This window comes from Cetorhinus maximus, unplaced genomic scaffold, assembly GCF_964194155.1.
Source record: "Cetorhinus maximus unplaced genomic scaffold, sCetMax3.hap1.1 HAP1_SCAFFOLD_510, whole genome shotgun sequence".
In the NCBI taxonomy this organism is placed as follows: domain Eukaryota; kingdom Metazoa; phylum Chordata; class Chondrichthyes; order Lamniformes; family Cetorhinidae; genus Cetorhinus; species Cetorhinus maximus.
The window spans coordinates 229,582-244,594 of NW_027596452.1; the positions used below are offsets into that span (position 1 = coordinate 229,582).

General features: G+C 46.0%; 1 non-coding gene across 1 annotated transcript; it reads left to right on the top strand.

Moving 5' to 3' along the window:
- The first annotated feature begins 14,831 nt into the window (after positions 1 to 14,831).
- On the top strand, positions 14,832 to 15,013 carry LOC144673907 (U2 spliceosomal RNA). The gene has a single exon (XR_013574442.1). It is a non-coding gene; the product is annotated as a U2 spliceosomal RNA (small nuclear RNA).

The following is a 15,013-nucleotide window of genomic DNA, read 5'->3' on the forward strand; positions in this document are numbered from 1 at the left end:
TCCCCTCCTCCTCTCCCCCGAGCTCTCCCCTCCCCCGCTCCCTCCTCCCCCCCAGCACTTCGCCACGCCCCCCCGAGCTCCCCTCCTCCCTCCCAGCTCCCCTCCTCCCCCTCCAGCTGTACCCCCCACCCGAGCTCCCCTTCTCCCCCACCAGCTCTCCCCACCCCCAGCTCCCCTCCTCTCCAGCTTTCTCCCTCCCCCCCAGCTCTCTCTCCCTCCCAGCTCTCTCTCTCTCCGCTCCCCCCAGCCCTCTCTCACCCCCCCAGCTCTCTTCCCCCCCCCCAGCTCTCTTCCCCCCACACCCCGAGTTCTCTCTCTCCCCCCACCCCCACCCCGAGTTCTCTCTCTCTTCCCCCCCTCCCCGAGTTCTCTCTCTCTTCCCCCCCTCCCCCCGAGTTCTCTCACTCTTCCCCCCCGAGTTCTCTCTCTCTTCCCCCCCTCCCCCCGAGTTCTCTCTCTCTTCCCCCCCCTCCCCCCGAGTTCTCTCTCTCTTCCCCCCCTCCCCCCGAGTTCTCTCTCTCTTCCCCCCCCTCCCCCGAGTTCTCTCTCTCTCCCCCCCAACCCCCCCGAGTTCTCTCCCCTCCCCCCCCACTCCCCCGAGTTCTCTCCCCTCCCCCCCCACCCCCCCGAGTTCTCTCCCCTCCCCCCCCACCCCCCCGAGTTCTCTCCCCTCCCCCCCCACTCCCCCGAGTTCTCTCCCCTCCCCCCCCACTCCCCCGAGTTCTCTCCCCTCCCCCCCCCCCCCTCCGAGTTCTCTCCCCTCCCCCCCCACCCCCCCGAGTTCTCTCCCCTCCCCCCCCACCCCCCCGAGTTCTCTCCCCTCCCCCCCCACCCCCCGAGTTCTCTCCCCTCCCCCCCCACCCCCCCGAGTTCTCTCCGCCCCCCAACCCCCCCCCCCTCCGAGTTCTCTCCGCTCCTCCGCTATTTCTATATTTTGCCCTCGGTCCTTTTCTCTCCCGTTTGATTCTCGATCGCCGCGCGCGCCATTCAGTTTACCGCCAAAACCAACCGCCGCCTCCCGATCCCCGGCAACGGCCGCGTGACCCGGCTCAAACCTCGCGAGAGGGCCCCGGAGCGGCATCACGTGACAATGGGTATTTAAGGCGCCGCCGGAGCCCCTGTCTCTCCAGCGGGCAGGGTTTGGGAATTTATGTCTTTGGGAACTCTCATTGGGGGGAAACTCTCAGGGAGGGAAAAACGGGCCGAATGGGCTTTAGTCCGATGAGGCTGTGTGGAGAGCTCGGGCTCGCCCACTGACATTAACACTCGATGTCCGGCTCTCTCCGCTCTTTCCAAAGCTTCTTGTGACATTCAGGCTTTTTCTTCTCTTTCCATCCGGATGAAGCAAATGTGGCTGCAACAAAACAAGGCCAATGCGGTCAGACATTGTGGAGAATGTACTGCTTGGAAAGATGCTGGAAGCCCATGCAATGATTTCCCTAAAGGAATTGGACATCAGCTTGAATAGGGAAAATGGCTGGGGTTGGGGGGAGAGCAGAGGAATGGGATCAATTGGATCTTTTAAAGAGCCAGCACAGCCTCAATGGTCGAATAGCTGCCTTTTTTAATGTATGATTTTAGACACTGAAGAATCAATGGGAATCTGCATTGGTGCCAGAATTCATCACATTAATCCTCATTAATTTAGCATTTAATTAGTTCCCTGATTCAAGAAGCTGCTGATCATTTCCAGAGAGTATTTATATTTTCCTGATGCTCTGGACATTGGTGAGAAGTTGTGTAAACATCAACAGCTTGTGTTTTTGTGCAGGCTCTCCCCATAAAAGGATGCCCCAAACTGCTGAATTGTTTAAGTGCTGTCACTTATTGTAAAGAGTCAACACTAAAATGGAGGCCCTTTGGCAAAACTGTTCACTGATTTTAAACTCCTCAGGAGTTCCCTCCCACTCTGAACTGTTTCCACCTGCCTGTATTTCTCTATTCCCCTCAGGCTCCCCTTAAATGTTTGCAATCTGTTCTACTACTCTGTGGTAGTAAGTTTCATCAGAGTATGCAAGTATTTTCTCTTTAAAATCTTGATTTGATTTTAGTGGTTCTTGTATTCATTTAAGCAAATGTGGGACCCCTTTCCCTCAGCAGACTGTCACTGACAGCAATGAGTGTTCATCTGTCCTTGTCGTGTAATTGATCTCCCTATATTTTCTGAACATCAACTTGAATAGGCAAACAAAGCACCCCTCTCAACATCTTTTGCTTTTGGGGGATTTCTGATAGTACAGTGGACACGTGTTGGGGAGTAAGAAGCTGGGGGAAGTCTGGAGGGTATTAAATAATAAAAAGGTACATGTCTTTATTACATCATCTGATTTCTGGATTGTTTAAAAGAATGCAGTCTATTGCATTGAGCTAAAATGAATTGGTGCCAATATTCTACTCTTATTAGGAAGTGAAAACAATTTGGGTACAGTTTCCAGAGATGCTCAACTTGATTTCCAAACCATTAGTATTTTGGCTGTCAACACTGGCAGGGCACCTACAATCATGGCCCTTAAGGGTGTCAAAAATCAATTTCCAGACTTTGTAAACAAACATCCAGCTCTTGGTGCATGAATGGTTTCTTCAGAAGAGCCATTGCAAATCGTTGTAAAGCCTTTTTTATGGTGAAGGAGGGGCAACAAAAGAGAAGGGGCAGCATAGGACGTGAACATGTCCCAACACCGTGCCCTACCCTGCATAGAATGCAATGTACAGGTAACAAAATCACAAGGGCCTTGGTGAGATGTGCATTAGAATTGTATACCTCAACATAGGGGGTATATGTCATCTCTGCCACCTACTGCATGAAGACCAGCAGCTTATCACCTGTCCAGTTTGAAGGTGTTGACCAAAGTACGTTTATAGCACAGACTCTGAAATGGGGGGGCCTCTGGGACATCTCTGTAATGCCTGAGTCTGTGGGACAGGAGAGCAGGGAAACTGGTCACATTTGTCACCTCAGCAAAGTGGTAGCAAGATGTGGCCATTCAGTCTCACGAGGTCACTGGCTTACTTATGGTCCAGGCTACGTAACTAATGCCATCAATGTTGTGTTTCATTCTCAAATAGAAAAGCACCTCCAAAGGACTTTTACACCCAGAATATACATTGTGCGTGACAACACATGAGGTTTCGGTCAATGTGAAGGATGCTGGAAATTATGATGTGTTCCTTCCAAATTTCTCTTGATCTCATCTTCAAAACAAAATCATTTCAATGGATGGCTTGTGGTTGACCTAAGTTTAGCTCCTCTGCCATGGCTCTGACCTCCAGATGAGTGCTCCAAATGTTACCTGAGGTGTGCCAGTGACAAATTGTGTGTGCCTCTACAACAGGATTGGTCATTTACAGATTCTTTGGGATTTTAAAGGGGCCACTTTTGCTGCCTACACTAACCTGTAGAGGCTCTGCAGTATCTTTAGTTTGTGAATATGGGGATATTTGAAACCTACCGCATGCAGTACAAATTCATCATGCCAAAAAAAGGCCTGAGCTGCTTCATTTGAAGTGCTCGGTAGAACGCAGTTTACCTTGTTGTAGAAGGTGTTGAGCTTCTTGTGTTGTTGGAGCTGCACTCGTCCAGCCAAGTGGAGAGCATTTCATCACACTCCTGACTGGTGTCACAGAATTCCCTACACCCATTAGCAATAATGCCGGTAGTTGCAAACGTGTTACAAGAAATTAACAGCGAGTTGTCAACCCCCTGATCTTTCCTTCTAGTAGTTGACCCAGGCTGCTTGGCTAAGCACTTTTATTTTTATTTATTTATTTTTTTGCAACAATTTTTATACCATTGGATGGGCAGGATATTCCATTGACAAGGTCATTTTTTAAAAAATTCATTTATGGGATGTGGGCTTCGCTGGCTGGGCCAGCATTTATTGCCCATCCCTGAAGGAGGAGGAGGAGGTGGTGGTGGTGGTGAGCTACCTTCTTGAACCACTGCAGTCCATGTGGTGAAGGTGTACCCATAGTGCTGTTAGGAAGGGAGTTCCAGGATTTTGACCCAGCTATGGTGAAGGAATAGCAATATATTTCCAAGCCAGGATAGTGAGTGGTTTGGAAGGGAACTTCTACGTGGTGGTTTTCTCATGTATCTGCTGCCCTTGTCCTTCAAGATGGTAGTAGTCGTGGGTTTGGAAGGTGCTGTCGAAGGAGCCTTGGCGAATTCCTGCAATGCATCTTGTAGATGGTACACGTTGCTACTGTGTGTTGATGGTTGAGGGAATGAATGTTTGTGGACAAGTGTAGCTTAAGCTCGATAGGACAACGTGCTCCTTCAGAGATCCAGCACTGATCTGATGGGTAGAATGTCCTCCAGTGCTGTAACCAATGATATTAGATACTCTGTCCATATCCTAGGCTTTCCCTGTCTATCATCCCAGCTGTGTATGATCTGATGGTGTTCCCTTCACAAGCCCCTGTCGAGGTGCTATGTGTTTGCCTTATTTCAATATTAACTGTGTGCAGTCTCTTTGACCTTATACTGTGACTGAGTGCTTGAGAAAGCAGTTCATACATCACCTTCCTCCCTCTTGAGACTTTGGCCTGCTCTGCAGAGCTCTTTCCATATCCAGAGTATTGATCTCAGTCAGACCTCCCACTCATACCATGCTAACTGGCACTAAGTCTCACTTTCTTATGCTGTGCTCAGCACTAAATTTCTTGGCGTTGTGGGTGTGTTTTCCATAGCCTGGCTCTTTCTTTTCCCAGGAAGCCTTCGTAAACGGCCTCAGCATACAATCTGGCAACGTGCTCTCTTTTCCCCAGCTGCTCTACAAAGGTGACAACTTTACACCCCTGGTGGCAGAAATGTTATTCTTGAATCTGCAGCCTTAGCTGAATGCAGCAATTTCTCAGTTGCAGGATCAACCTTGTGTACCTTTTTTTTTCCTGAGTGAGCTTGAGAATGAATGAAAATTTTTCAGAGCAAATGGATTTGCCATCCTCCTTCAAATTCCTCAGGAAGCGCACCCTTTTGTGAGCAGGGCTAGAAGGGGTGGAATGTACAGAAGAATGGGGAGAGAGCAGTCCCCTCGCGTGACTCAAGGGGTTCACACAGACTCGAGGGTCAAATGGCCTCCCTTTGCATTGTTACATTCCATGATGACTCCAAAGCAGGATGGTGTGTTACTCAGCAAGGCTTGCAGGCAATGCTATTGTGAACTGGGACAATCAAGATTGTCTGTCTGTACAATTTGTTGCAGCATCAACTACAGTTGTCATCTGAAGCTTCATATGGCAATGTTCATTTAGTGAAATGCTTCCTTAGAGTAGATCAGGCAGGCATCAATTTGCCCTAAAATCCTGGAGCTGTGTAAAGTCTGAACAAGTGCATGACCTAGATGTTAAGTGTTCTGAATGGGTGCATCACATTTACAACACTTGCATTTGGCAGGGCAGTGATGAGTTCATTTTTGTTTTAAAGAAAGGAAACATGGGCTAGGGCGAGTCCTGAGCTCTGGTAATTAGGACACAAGTGATGTGGTGGGCAGATGCTGATACTGGTCAGATGGAATATTGGAAGTGGAGATGGAGGTGAAATGGGTGCTGTGCCACCACCAATTTTAACATCATTTTAACTTCCCAGTGTTTAATGCAGTTTGTTCGTGTAATACAGGATTAAGTTTAAAAACAAACACTGGAATATGACCTTGGAAACTCAAAAAAAGCCCAAATTTTTAAAGAGCACTACTCTGGTTTGGTTTTCCCTTTTCTTTAACAGTAAGATATGGAGCTGTAACATGGGCCTTCTAAGCAGTGACTCTTGGCAGAATGTTTAGTGGCCAGTTTCTGCTGTGTGATTTCTAGCATTTCCAGCGACTTTCTGCCCTGGGGTTTCACCTCAGCATACGTATTGTGCACCTCTTGTGCACACTTCACAAGCTTGCTACTGCCAGGATTACTACTTTTGCTTTACTTTGCAAAGTAAGCTACACTTGACTGATCCTCTGCTCAGTGCTAATTTTGCTGTTTGGATGGCGCTGAATATGCTAAAGTTCATCCAGAGGCATCCAAGTCCATGATATTACCCTCGCTGCTTAAGCAACACTTGGCCATAGGCACATACCTGCTGCATAATCCATTTGGTCAGCATCAGCCCTGATAATTTTTGTGTGTTAAATAAACCAATATCATTAGAGGATGATGGTAATACTCAAAAGTATAGCACGCGTGCAATTTCCCTTGTTCTCCAGTCTGAAGTCGCTGGCCATTAGTGACTGATACTGATAAACATTTTGATTATTATCAATGACTCAGAATCCTTGCATTTGAAGAACACTCTTTTTTTCAATTTGTGTGATTACATCTAATAATGACCCTGGAACAAATTCCAGGCAGATTCTGTGAATCTGCTTTTACAAGCTCCGCTCCTTCTTCCAATCACAGCACCTCTTGCAGACGGAGAGCTTCAAATGCAAAGGGGAATGAGCTGGTTGAGTGGGTGAACCTGCTGAAAGTAATGTCTGGGAACAGTGGAATCAGATTAAAGCTTAACTGTTTTTATTGTTAATTCAACAATTTACAGACTTTATTACATCCTTTAGGAGGAAGGGACTTGCCTGAAGGTGGCAGCTCCAAGTTTTACTTCGCAGACTTTTTTTGTACAATTATCACATGAGAGATCTGGATTTTGCTCATCGTGTCCAGAGGTGAAATGAGAACTACCAGAATGTTGACTGAAGCTTTGCACTTTCACACCGATTTTAATTTGGCGGGGAGGTTTTCTTTCCGGGACAGAGATGAGCATTTTAGAAGATGCAGGCAGCAAATCAACTTGCAGATTCACACTGTCGGCATGAAGCTTAAATGACCAAATAGTGTCTATGGGGGAGAATTGTTGATACACGTACCTATAGGTCCTATAGGGTGTAATAGACAGAGATACCTTGATGTCAACTGACTCACAAGCTTCAGTTCCCAGCATGTGCACCTTTTGTATGGAAGCTCAGAGCTGGCAATGTGAATTCATAACTTGCACCTTTTATGGAGCCTGCTATTACATACTGACTCAGCTACAATTAACAATTAATGTTTTCAAAAGCACTTGAAGTTATTAAGCAATTAATTAATTAAGACATTAATTGCGTAAAAAGACAGACAATTAAGCACAGCTTGCTTTTGTGTCTGTCTGGGGGTTGAGTAACTGGAATTTTGATGTTGCTGAAATTGTCTGGAGTTGGATTCCAGACTTTGATTTTTCTTGCATCCCCTCCAAAACTTTCAAGAAAAGGATCATTAAAGGAAATTGCATGATGGTTCAAACCACAATGCAGGTGCTGTAGTGTCCGGACTGTCACATGACCGGCTGCGAGAGAAACACAGCTGGGAAGATGCTGGGTTAACAGCAGTGCAGTAATATTTTAACAGGAGCAATTACAGCACGAAGATATCGGGATTGGGAGGGTCCAAAATAACAGGCAACACTGAATTAACGCAAGAGTTATTTGAATTCATCTCTGAAAACAATACTGTTGTGACTTTCTTAATTCATTGGAGCACTTCTAATGCAGTAACTTTAAACTGGTGCTGAAAACTGACAGGTATGTTGGCTGTATATTTCTGCTCTGTTTCTCTGCAGCATCCTTCCTGCTGCACTAATACTGGTTTCAGGCTAGCTGAGCACTGATCAAACAATCAAACCATTACCAACTGAGGCAGGAGGGGATCTCCTAGAAAAGTTTCAGGTTCTCTTGACATATGAATGATTTCATATTTTGCAATTTACATTAACTAATGACGTGAATGTGTTCAATCCCAAGTACCAATACTTGATAGTAATGCAAAAGGGTTTCACCCTTACAGTAAACAGCTCTTAAACTGCTGTTGGAATTGATTTTTAGTTTCACCCTAGATGAAAGCCAATCCAGTAGATTCCAGATAAATTTTTCCATAAGCCCATTTTCATACTCATAGGTTGCTATATTATTCGATACGTAAACATTGCAAAGAATATGATCGAACCTCTCCAAAATATAGGATTGTGGGAGTGAACAAAGCATTTTGAGAAGCTCTTTGTCAGTATAAAAACTCGTGGTCTTAGATTGACAGGTGGCAATTAAACGGTGGAGTTATAATAGGCCCTGATATCTTGGAATGATTTAATAGTAAAAGACAGCCAAGAGTATAAACCGGTACCCAACACTTTCCCTTTCCATCCTCCTTTTTCACTGTCAGTGGTAAAGTAAGAGCTTTCAGCCCAGAGAGCAATTAGTGCAGAGGGATTACTGTACATTGAAAGACACGGCATGTCTAACCCAAGCAAACACTTTCAATGTTTCCTGTCATCCAGCCAGCAGTGATCTGCAGCTGGATATTATCATCTCCACACAGAATAGAATCATAGAAAGTTTATGGCACAAAGCGGCCACTTGGCCCATTGTGTCTGCTCGGGCTGAAAAACGAGCCACCCAGCCTAATCCCACTTTCCAGCATTTAGTCTGTAACCCTGCAGGTTCCGGCATTTTAAGGTGCATATCCAGACACGCTTTTAAATGAGTGTTTCTGCTTCTACTAATCTTCAAACTTCTTGATCATTCCCCCTACATTTACATCCAAATTATTAGATATACCTCAAAAAGCAGGGGATCTAATACACGTCAACCCACAAATGCAACTATTTATATGGAAGTATTTCTTCTAGAGCGGCTGAGGTGGGATGTGGTCGTGTTTTATGGAGAAGGTGATGGTTGGGACTGAGCACAAAAAGATCAGTTCTATTGATTTGAAATTTTCACTTGAACGGCATTGCAAAATAATAAAGTAATAACGAGCATCACTGCGGTCCTGCAGCTGAACCTTGTAGAGTTTAAAGACTTTCCATTCTGGAACTACCTCACTCATTAAAAATTGGTTCCAGTGTCATTATTAGACCTGCATGTTAAGGACTAGCTGACTACACCTTTTGTAGCCTTCATGTGTACTGTGTATGGAAAAGCCTCAAACCATCCTTGTTCCTGTGAAAGGTCTTTGCATTTTGGTGATGTTTCTTTAACAGGATGTGCACAGCAGCTTGACCAGCTCCAGCTCAAAGGATTTTCCCAGCAGTGGCTGCTCTCACTCCAGGCCTTTATCTGTACCTCAGATCAGCAGGAGCTGAATACAAGATTTGTGCCAGCAGGTACAGGCTAGGTTGGGAGTGGACAAAACTGCAGCATTTCAGGTTCTACTTGGAATTTACTCAGATATAAAGAGTCAAATGTTTCTCCTTTAGCAGCCACTACAAAAAGAGTACAGAGCACTGATCTATTACAGAGCATTGTAAACTGTGAGGAGGACAGTATAGAACTTCAAAAGAACATAGACAAGTTGGTAGAGTGGGCAGATAGGTGGCAGATGAAGCTCAATGCGGAGAAGCGTGAGGGGATGCACTTTGGTACAAAGAACATGGAGAGACAATATAAAATAAGGGGTACAATTCTTAAGGACGTGGCGGAGCAGAGGGATCGGGGTGTTTATGTGCATAGGTCATTGAAGGTGGCAGGACAGTGGTGCGAGCAGTTAGTAAAGCATGCAGTATCCTGGGCTTTATTAAGAGGAGCATAGAGTACAAGAGTGGAGAGGTTATGCTGAGCTCATATAAGATGCTATTTAGCCCTCAGCTGGAGTATTGTGTCCAGCTCTGGGCACCACACTATAGAACGGATGTGAACACATTGGAGAGAGTGCAGAAGAGGTTTACAAATATGTCTCCGGGGTAAGAAACTTCAGTTACGAAGATAGATTGGAAACGTTGGGACTGTTCTCCTTGGAGAAGAGAAGGCTAAGAGGAGATTTGATAGAGGTGTTCAAAATCATGAGGGGGCTGGATAGAGTAGATAGGAAGAATCTGTTCCCGCTCTGAAAAGGATCGAGACCGAGAGAGCACAGGTTTAAAGTGATTTACAAAAGAAGCAAACGTGATGTGAGAAAAATCTTTTTCACACAGCGAGTGGTTCGAGTATGGAATGCACTGCCTGGAAGTGTGGTGGAGGCAGGTTCAATCGAGGCATTCAAGAGGATTATCACTAGATGATTATTTGAATAGAAACAATGTGCAAGGGTAAGGGGAAAAGGGAGGAGAATGGTGCTAAGTCATAATGCTCATTCGGAGAGCTGGTGTAAATATGATGGGCCAAATGGTCTCCTTCTGAACCCTAACAATTCTGTGATTCTGTGACATTATCTGATTGGTTTTCCTTGTGGGAACTTTTATGTTTTTCATTCTAATGGTTCAGTTTCTGCTGTGTTTCTCAACCAAGAGGCAATCATTTCTATTCCTGCTCGCTACTGGATGGTGCAAAATACTTCAATCAATTAAATATTTTTGAAGTGCTGATATCTGTTGTGATGCTGGAAATGTGTCAGTTAATTTACTCACAGCAAAGTCCCACATACAGAAATGACATCATGACAAATAATGTTTTCAGTAATGTTGGTTGAAGGAGAAATATTGGCCAGGAGACCAGGGAGAATTCGGCCACTCTTTCTTGAATAGTGCCATGGAATATTTTGCATCCAGTTATGATGTTAGCTGGAATATCTGCTCAATTCTCTGGGGTGATACTAGATCTCACACAACCCTCTTCCCACAGAAAAACAGCAGTTTAGAGGTCTACTAATGGAAGTCAAATTACTTTTGGTTATTTTAATGGACTATCTCTTTAAATCTATGAGCAGTGGGCAGCCCAGCTCCACAAGCTTTTCACACACAATCTGGAAACAGGCTTTTTATTGGGGTGTGGGGAGCTGTGTAGCTGTTGGGATGAGGCTCTTTGTCAGAACACAGTACTCTCCAAACAAAGGGTCAAAGGGACTCGAAATGTTAGCTGTGTTTCTCTCTCCACAGATGCTGCTGGACCTGCTGAGCTTTTCCAGCATTTTTTGTTCTTGTTTCAGATTTCTATCTGCATCCAGCATCCATCAGCAGTATTTTGCATTTACTCTCTGATCAAATCATGAGTTGTCTGCAATTTTCCGTTTGAATGTCAGACCTGATCTGCAGGGTGTCTTTGTTTTCAATGTGTCTCACTTCTCACTTCCTTGCATGTCTGACCTATCCACATGTTCTTTGTTTTGCTAATGTCTTTAATTTCTTCAATGCTTCTTTCCATTGTTTCCATCTCACTCAACAATGCAGCAGTTTACATCACAGAAACGAGCTGAGATAATTTCACTTTGGGTACAATCGGGAAATTGCACGGGAAGAACACTTGAAATTGTGCAGGTTAGGTTAGGCTTCTGGCCACCAATTCATTTGGAAAATCATGAATGCAAAATCTCCCTGAACCAACGCAACAAGGCAGAATAATAAAAAGTAACTTTATTTTCTCTGTATTCCTTGATGCATTTGAATGGTAGGTGACAGATAATGTTTCAGTGATATATCTGAAACTGGTTTATTGTAATAAAATGAGAATTTGTAATCTGGGTGACCAGTTGTCCCTGAGTAAGCTGATTTAAAATGGCAGAAAAAAAATTATACTGAACCACTTAATTGTTTCATTGGGACACATCAGTAAGTTTCTTATTAAATTAAACAATTCTGATGCGACAAAAACTTTTAAAACATGCCGATGTCCACTACATGCTTTAACCTGGTCTTGCAGGGTATAGCAGAATGGTGCAACTCCCCTGTTTACGATGAGCAGATGTAACAGTCAACAGAACAATGTTTTTACAGCTGCCTGACCATGCTTTACATTTCTTCTGAAACTGCTCCGCATTAAGAGTTGCTTTTCTCACCTTCAATGTGCCATTTACATGTGGGTATTTGCGCTGAAGTTCAGCTCAGGGCCTTGCAATTTTTCTCCTGTGCAGCTAGGCCAGACACTGCCCCCTGTTGGATTTCTGTGCAACTGCAGGCACAACCACACTAAGGCAGTTGTCCACGTTAGAAAATAGGGTGACAGCACCTGTACCCCGCTTCACCCTGTTGGCTGCAGTTTCTTTTGCCTGTGCCAGCCTTCCTATCCTTTGTGCTGTACTCTCCTTCCCTCCACTTTCCTCAGCACAGCCTTAGCGAACCCAAGACCACGGCTCATTCTTCTAAACTCCAGAAAATATTGGCCACTCCATTCAATCTTTACTGAACCATTGTTGCATCCCTACTATGGAAAATATATCCTTCATTTGGTGAGGAGACCAAAACAATGGTACACAATACTCTGGGTATGATCTCGCCAAAGCTCCGTTTGTTGCAGCAAGAATTCATGTAAACACAAATAAGGATCCTCGGCTTTATAAATTGAGGCGTGGAGTCCAAAGGGAAGGAAGTTATGCCAAACCGTTATGATACACTGGTTAGGCTACAGCTGAAGGAACAGGAAGTGACGGAAGGTAAGAAATGCTTTATCTGATTGTGCTGTGCAGCAACACAAAGGTTGACAATTCTTCAGGTGTGAACCCTGGTGAGCACCACTGATCTTTTCCAACTATTAAACCACTGTCCAATAGCACAGAGTGAAATGTGCTCCTGTTACATTTTCCTGAAACTGAAGTCGGTTAAACACAGCAGCCCATGTTGAGCAATGTACATTGAGTTTGGCTGCTGGGTAGTGATGCAGCAATGATGTCATTAGCACAGTGACCTAAGACGCCCCAATGCTCAGGCCCAAGAATCCAGGCCCAAGTGTCACTCCGTGCTGAGATTCTACCTCTTCCCGGTGTTGGGAAGAATGGATATGGCTATGTTACCAGAGAACGCTCCATTCAGTTGGAACCTGCTGTATCACCTATCCCTTGTGGAACAGTTTATGCAGAAAAAGCTGTTGACCACAAGTCCATCAGGCAGTGGGCTGCACATATTGTAATGTGGTCCTGCGGGAAAAGGAGATGGTGAATGCTGTCGGGTGGTTTCCTGAGCTGACTGTCAAAGTAATTTGGAAGAATGCCTCATCACCAAAACTTTCAAATTAGCATTAGGATGTAGCTTGGCTGATAGTGACAAAGGCCCTCCCCATCATGTGCATGACGGGTGTGGACACCTGCCTCATCAGCTTGGATCAGGAGAAGGCCTTTGACAGAATACCGCACACCTACATGGTGGAAGTGCTCTCCAAAATGGGGTTTGGGGAGGGAATTCGAAATTGGATCCAACTGCTCTACACTAACATCAGTAGCGCAGTCTCAATCAATGGGTGGGAATCAGATAGCTTTCCGATTAAATCTGGAGTCAGGCAGGGCTGCCCTCTCTCTCCTGTCCTGTTTGTCTGTTGCATAGAACCCTTTACTGAGTCCATCAGGAAGGGTTCAGGCATAAGAGGAGTGACAATCCCAGGCAGTGGAGGCACTCAGGCCAAAGCCTGCCTGTACATGGACGATGTCACCGTCTTCTGCTCGGATCCGCTGTCGGTGCGCAGACTGATCCACATCTGCGACCAGTTTGAACTGGCCTCGGGAGCCAAGGTAAATCGTGGGAAGAGCGAGGCCATGTTCTCTGGGAACTGAGCTGACCGATCCTTTGTCCCCTTCACTGTCAGGGCTGACGGCCTGAAGGTGCTGGGGATATGGTTCGGAGGGAGCAGGGCATGCGTTAGAAACTGGAAGGAGCGAGTGTCTATGGTGAAAAGGAAACTGGGCATTTGGGAGCGACGCTCCCTCTCCATTGCGGGTAAGAACCTGGTCATCAGGTGTGAGGCACTCTCGCTGTTGCTGTACGTGGCGCAGGTCTGGCCCATTCCAGACTCCTGCGCGATGGCGATCACTCGAGCCATCTTCCGCTTTATCTGGAGGTCAAAAAGCGATCGTATCCGCAGGGACGCGATGTACAAGCCTCTAGATAAGGGGGAATAAAACATGCCCAACATCGCCCTCATACTGATGGCCACCTTTGTGTGTGGCTGCATCAAGCGGTGCGTAGACCCTCAGTACGCAAACACCAAGTGTCACTATGTGCTGAGGTTCTACCTGTCCCCGGTGTTGCGAAGGATGGGTCTGGCCACGCTGCCGCGGAACGCTCCAAGTAGTTGGACCGTGCCGTACCACCTGTCCCTGGTGGAAAAATTTATGCAGAGAAACACCTTTGACCACAAGTCCATCAGGCAGTGGTCAGCACGTAACGTCCTAGAGGCCCTGAGGGATAAGGAGAGGGTGGACCCTGTGGGATGGTTCCCCGAGCAGACTGTCAAAGTCATTTGGCAGAATGCCTCATCGCCAGAACTTTCCAACAAGCACCAAGACGTAGCTTGGCTGGTGGTGAGAAAGGCCCTCCCCGTCAGATCCTTCCTACACGCCAGGAAGCTCACCCCCTCTGCACGTTGCCCTCAAGGTGGCTGTGGTGGGGAAGAGACCGTTGTCCACCTCCTTGTGGATTGTGCCTTTGCAAAGAAAGTCTGGAGAGAGATGCAGTGGTTGCTGTCGAGGTTCATCCCGAGCAGTTCTGTGACACAGGACTCTGTGCTCTACGGGCTGTTCCCAGGGACACACACCGAGACAAACATCAACTGCAGCTGGAGGATCATCAACTCGGTGAAAGAGGCGCTTTGGTCTTCCCGAAACTTGTTGGTCTTCCAGCACAAAGAGTTGTCCCCGACCGATTGTTGCGGACTGGCACAATCCAAAGTCCAGGACTACGTGCTGAGGGACGCACTAAAGCTTGGGGCAGCTGCCGCAAAGGCGCAATGGGGAAGGGTCGCTGTCTAAGACCTTTCTACCACAGCGCACCGAGAGACTGGGAACTGTTTAGAGCCCCTCGGGCTGTACAGATCAAAATGAAAGGCTGTAAATGATTGTAATATTGTTTGTACTGATGCACCTGGTGATACATTTTGTAAAAGTTTAACCTGGATTGTACCCTTGTAATGTTGTTTTTGAAATGGTTTTGAATGTGATTGAAGATATTTTATGAATAAAGTATATTTTTACAAAAAAAAAATAAAAAAAATCTGTTCTTATCAGTTTAATATCTGATACGTCCCTTATCTGGGGACCATATATTAAATTGATTTTTGGAGCAGGGAGATGGAATAGGGGCTTGCTCCGTCCACTCCACGCATCGACCCGGTATTGCAGTATCTCTGGGAATGGTGCACCACCC